Here is a 6,602-nt window from a genome sequence, read left to right as displayed (position 1 = left end):
AATCAGAGGTGCAAATGTATTAAGGATTATGTACCCTTCTGTTGATTCAATGCAAAACATATGGAAATTTTATAGAAAATCCACAGGGTTATCCTTGTTCTATCATATTTGGCAATTTGATGATTGATAGATATAGGATTATAGCATGGAGTGCTAAAACTGATTTACTTAAAACAAGTTTATACATGTAGTTATGGGTTAAAACAATTAAAAATATGGACCAAAGTATGCCTTAAAACTTTTCCAGATGCACATGTTTGCCTGTACTCAAGAGAAAATTTTCAGGTATAAATACGACTATTTTAGCCATAGGGTCCAAATGGACTTGAAGTAAAACATAAAGGGTGCGCTCGACTTTAGTGACTTTGCACGATATACCTCGTGGAATTTACAGGTTGGTAAGAAATTTTTGTAAAAAATAAACACCACCAGCACATCATAGAAAGTGAGTAATCTATGTTTCAAATTTATAACAAAAATCTCTGTATTAAAGGCTGTGGATTTTCTAAAAAAATCTTGGTTTATGTGCCTCAAAGTACTCTTTTTCTATTACATGCAATGGAACAGTAAATACTAATGCTTTGCATCAAGTTTTGCCCTAGTATATGCACAAAATGGCCTGTCTCAATTATTCATTATATCTGTCGTTTTGATTCAATTGATGTTTAAAAATTTGTACAAAATTAGATTATTTTTAGAAAAAACGATCAAAGAAGATATTAGATTTTTGAAAATCTCCCCTAATACGCTCATACGTAAACTTATCAATCAAACATAAATAACTAGTATTCTATTTCTCAAAATGATCTATATTTCACAATAGAATACTTAATTGATATTTTTTAACAATCAATTCTATGAATGAACTCCACATTATCTATTAAATTTGAATACCACATTTAAAAAGTACACCGACTGTGTACTTCTATAATCTACAATCCACGCTGAATAAAGACAGCAAATGTACATTCATTTTTCATAAAAAAAAAATAACATTTTTACACAAAACAATTGATTTATTATTTCAAGTTATTACTTTTATAGTCGATATGACATCAAAGAAAAAATGCAGCTGCAAAAGCCACGACAACTTCACCAGTGAAAGCACTATTGGCAACATAATCAAGATCAAGGGACAAAATAAGAAAGGCTGTTATAGATGTGCTGATTGACCGCGGCTACTTGTTTGCCCACAGCACTTACCTCTGCCAAGCCTGTGTGAGGTTTACTGAGACAAACTTCCTTGACGACACACAAATTCCAAGAAAAAGAAACAAGATTGATGAGTCAGAAGAAGCGGTGCAAGCAGTCATTTCTCTTTTAGAAAGGGGTGAGTGCTCTATTCAACAGCAACAACAGCTCGTCACCACAATAGGGAAATGCCAAAGTAGAGTCAATTACGAGGACTCAAAGAGAATTGGAGGGAAATTCAAAGACGATGAATACCTGGTATCTTTCAACGTTACAGGTAATTTATGAAAGATGGTGATCATGATAGGATGAAAACGCTGCTTTTGCTATATATTTAATTTATTGTAAATAAAGTGTCTCATAATATAAGAAATAAAGAAGATGTGGTATGATTGCCAATGAGACAACTCTCCATAATAGACCAAAATAAAACAGAAAGTTATCAACTTCAAGTCACCCTACGGCCTTCACTTATGAGAAAAACTCATGCCGCATAGTCACATATAAAGCTACAGAAATGACAATGTTATCAACTCAAACTAAAAAATTAACGGCCCTATTTATGTACTAAAAATGAACATAAAAAATATGTAACACAAAAACAAGCGACAACCACTGAATTACAAGCTGCCGACTTGTCACTGACACACATACAGAACGTGACCGGGTTAAACAGGTTAGCCCGATTCCAACTCTAGCCAACGCCCCCTAACATGGGACAGTGCTATAGCAGTACAAAATTGGTCTATAGGCTGAATATTAAACAAGAGAAACTAGAGTCGCTCACCTTGGTCTATGTGAATATTAAACAAAGGAAGCAGATTGAAAATTGACTACAAAGGTCAATAACTCCTACAGGGGTCAATTGACCATTTCGTTCATGTTGACTTATTTGTAGATCTTACTTTGCTGAACATTATTGCTGTTTACAGTTTACCTATATCTATAATAATATTCAAGATAATAACCAAAAACTGCAAAATTTCCTTAAAATTACCAATTCAGGGGCCGCAACCCAAAAACAGGTTGTCCAATTCATCTGAAAATTTCAGGGCAGATAGATCTTGACCTGATTAACAATTTTACTTCATGTCAGATTTTCTCTAAATTATTTGGTTTTTGAGTTATAAGCCAAAAACTGCATTTTACCCCTATGTTCTATTTTTAGACGTGGCGACCATCTTGGTTTGATGGCCAGGTCACCGGACACATTTTTTAAACAAGAAACCCCAAAGATGATTGTGGCCAAGTTTGGATCAATTTGGCACAGCAGTTTCAGAGAAGATTTTTCTAAAAGATTACTAAGATTTACGAAAAATTGTTAAAAATTGACTATAAAGGGCAATAACTACTAAAGTGGTCAACTGACTAGTTTGGTCATGTTGACTTATTTGTAGATCTTACTTTGCTGAACATTATTGCTTTTTACAGTTTATCTCTATCTGAAATAATATTCAAGATAATAACCAAAAACAACAAAATTTCCTTAAAATTACCAATTCAGGGGCAGCAACCTAACAACGGAATGTCAGATTCATCTGAAAATTTCAGGGCAGATAGATCTTAACTTGATTAACAATATTACCCCATGTCAGATTTGCCCTAAATGCTTTGGTTTTTGAGTTATAAGCCAAAAACTGCATTTTACCCCTATGTTCTATTTATAGCCATGGCGGCCATCTTGGTTAGTTGGCGGGGTCACCGGACACAATTTTTAAACTAGATACCCCAATGATGATTGTGGCCAAGTTTGGTTAAATTTGGCCTAGTAGTTTCAGAGGAGAAGATTTTTGTAAAAGTTAACGCAGGACGACGACGACGGACGACGACGACGGACGCCGGACGCCAAGTGATGAGCCAGGTGAGCTAATAAAATGATATTAAATTGCATATTGTTTTTCCCTCTTCAATATTTATTGAAAATGTCATGGTATATTTTGATTTTCAATATCCTGTTCAGAGTATGTGTCTAGCAGAAATTTGGTCATCAAAAGGTTTTTTGATGGAATTATAGATGACAACACAGCTAAGAAACACACTGCCCTGGAAACAGCCAGATGTATAGATGCCATCTACTACTTCAGGAATTCCATGTTCACTTCACCATTTTGTTTTATGCAGTCTTTGCTGACGTACTATATCACTGGCAGCAAAACAGCAGCTGTCTTTAATTCGGTTGGTCGTCCAGCTGGCAGCTATACGACAGTTACCAACTGGATTAAAGAATATAGTACCGAAGCTTTGAAGTGCCCTGGAGAAATGGACGTTATTACTTTCTTTGACAACAATCAGGTATCTTTTATTTTAATTAACAAATCTATAAGCCGTATGCAGTTACTTTTTTTGTCTACATTGGATTAATGTTTCATTGGCTACATTATTATTTTTGTAATTAATCTAAGTATAGAAAACTAAGTTGAAAATATATAACACGCGTCTGCATAACAACAATATCAAGAGTATATGTAATGTAGAATGTATGCAATATTAACTTCATTAGGATGTAACCTTATATTGTATATTTGTTTTACAGGTATTACAGAGAAAGTGGAGAGTTGTAACTGATTTTAAATCAGAAAACAGCGTGATAACCAACATCATTCACATCATGCCAAATCCCAAAAGTGTATTACAGTTTGATGAAAGATTTTTTTCCCAGAAACTGGTTTAAGTATGCCCAAACATCAAAGAATCAAGCCATAGCGGATATTTTCAACATATTTCAACAATAGGATGTGGCTTTTGCAAGTTTCGGTAAATATCATTGTTCTTATTGCTTCTTAATTAATATAAATGCATCAAATGTATCGCATTTATTTGTCAATCTAGGCTACTTAGAAAGGAGGGAAGTATACCTTACCTAACAATGAATTCACGGTTCAACTAGCAAGCAACTTGCCAAGCTAACTAAATATATTACCTCTACCTACACACTCGTTAAAATCGGCTTTAACAAATACAAGGGAGTCTACTAATGTATTAGAAAAAAATGTAATTGTTATATTTTCAGTAACGAGTTTATAGAAGAGCAACTGAAAGTTGTATGTGATGGATCTTTATGGTCAAAATTTGGTATATTATGTAGGGAATCGCTGAAGCATGACTGGAAGGGCCCCTCTTAGGCAGTAGGTGAGTCCCCACTTATCATAATTTCTGGAACCGCCACTGACATCATATATTTAATGTCATTATATATTTAAGGTACAACTTTGTAACAAGTTGCCATCCAGATGAGAAAATCCAAGTGGTAATGGGAGACCCATGCATTGTGAATCCATGTTCTTTCGAATCCGTCGAAATGGTGCGGACATTTGGTTTATACTACGTATCACTCTTTGATAATTAAATATTTAAATTAAGTAAAAATACAAACAAGACAATTAATAGTATACCTTAAATCACCTTTAAATTTGTATTTCAGGTATTTGATCACATTGAAAAGTTGACCCTATCCAACAGAAAATGGACAATTCTAGGTTGTGACGCTCTGTCATATACAATAGGGAACAAAGTCATTGACATTCACATGGTTTGTCGTGATTGTGAAATGGAATTTGAGGACGAGGAAGCGTTCCATGAGCATAGAAAAGAGAGAGATCATTGTGAGATTACCCCAATTGAAAACTGCAGAAAGTAGGATTTAAATTTTATATTTACGCCAGACGCGCGTTTCTCTTTAAAAGACTCATCAGTGACGCTCGTACAACAATATCTTATTAGTTCCTGGTAAGTTTTCATTATCTAACTGTTCGCTGTTTGCCAAGTCATCACGTTGAATAGATATAGGAAAATGTGATATGGGTGCCAATGAGACAACCCTCCATCAAATTAACAAACATAAACAGACGGCAACTAATTTACATCAGATTCCGGACTAATAGGTGCATACATTTGACTACAAAAGACTTTAACCTCAAATGGTTTACTCAAAATGCATTTTGTCTTGGATGATTTTGGTTTCATTGACATTCATACATCTTCTTATTCCAATTTGATAGTTAAAGAGTATTTTTCTGTTACAGGACCTAGTCAATACGAAATAAATATGATGAAAGCTTTATTTAAACTGCTATGGGATGTTGGGCTCAGCGACCTGGCAAATATGTTAGGATTTGTATCTATTAAAGCCCTACAAGCGTGCCAAGGTGCAACTAGTATGTATTTTATTGAAATGAATAGTTTATTTACTTTTAAAGTTACTGACCAATTTGATTCGAAGTTTTGAAAAATAACAAGCAATTTTAAAGAGTGCTATACGAAAAACATTTTTTGTTTAGATGTAATTATATAAAATAGTGAATGACGTAAAAAGTTTTACTTTGAATAGTTTGTTAATATTCTATAGATAATTTATGTTTCACCTGTGAGATGGTAATGTTGTTTAATATTTTTACAGATCATCACAAGAGCTGGCAAATTCTGCAAATTTTTATGTTTGCTATGGCACAGGAGCTCCTTACAGCATATTGCAAAGAACAGCTGAAAGAGAAGAGTCCCGTGTGTGCAGTAGGTTTTTTACAAGTGGTTGTCGGGTGTCCAAAATACAAACTACAGTTTAATGTCGGAAATAGTATTTACCTACTGTTTGGCACTCCATGTATTCAGGGCAGGGGTCAGGCGAAATAATACTGCTGCTAATCCAACAGCAAAGGTAAAGTTTTCGCCACTCTTTTTTGGCCTCAATATGCCTTTTTACATGGAGACATTTGTAAGAGATTTGTTTCTCCCAATGTCCGCATGAAGTTCTTGCGTTTATTGTTGAAAACGAATCTTAGAGTGTAAGTGGGAATGAGTCTAAGGGTGAAGGTGGTGATTTCATTCTTGAAGTTATAACCGGAAAACCAAACGACTTATTCCCGTTGGATTTCCCGACAACAACAAGTTGTTACAAGTCTGCCGGAACGTCGACAGATTGGATAAGGTAATTAAAGACAACTGAAGTAGCATGATTTTTAGTCTGCCGAAACAATATGCTTCGGACAGAATAAAATTATTTTCGATATCAGTGCCTTTGTCTTAGCACACTGCCTATACAACGGGCGTGCACCAAGTAGCTGCGTGGTGATTTTGAGCTGCATCCAACCCAAATAGTACGCTGATTTAGTTGACCCTCTTCACATATTTTGCAGTCATCACCAATGACGGTACAGTTGGTGATGAAACTTTCTGAAGTCTGTATCACGACATCCTGCGTTGTAGGCTCTAATGTTCTGGTTAAGTCATCAATGATACCCTGAGGGGTCATATCCTTTGCAGGTTCTGGAAAATTGCATGTTCCAGATGGAATTTGCGGGGCATCATTGGTTTCCTAATATACACAAAAGAATAAACAACGAATAAAAAAGATATAGGGATTGCGATAAAAGAATAAGCAGTACGTTAAAAAGAAACATAAAGATTGCATCAAAAGA

The 6,602-nt window shown here is 34.8% G+C and overlaps 1 pseudogene; it reads left to right on the top strand.

Annotated features, from left to right (window-relative positions):
* Positions 1-3,220: 3,220 nt before the first annotated feature.
* LOC134705726 (uncharacterized) lies at positions 3,221-6,130 on the top strand (annotated as a pseudogene).
* The last annotated feature ends 472 nt before the right edge of the window (positions 6,131-6,602 follow it).

Source organism: Mytilus trossulus, chromosome 2 (assembly GCF_036588685.1).
Source record: "Mytilus trossulus isolate FHL-02 chromosome 2, PNRI_Mtr1.1.1.hap1, whole genome shotgun sequence".
Classification (NCBI taxonomy): domain Eukaryota; kingdom Metazoa; phylum Mollusca; class Bivalvia; order Mytilida; family Mytilidae; genus Mytilus; species Mytilus trossulus.
Note: the sequence above shows the minus strand (reverse complement) of the source record. Positions and strands in the feature narration are given on the sequence as shown.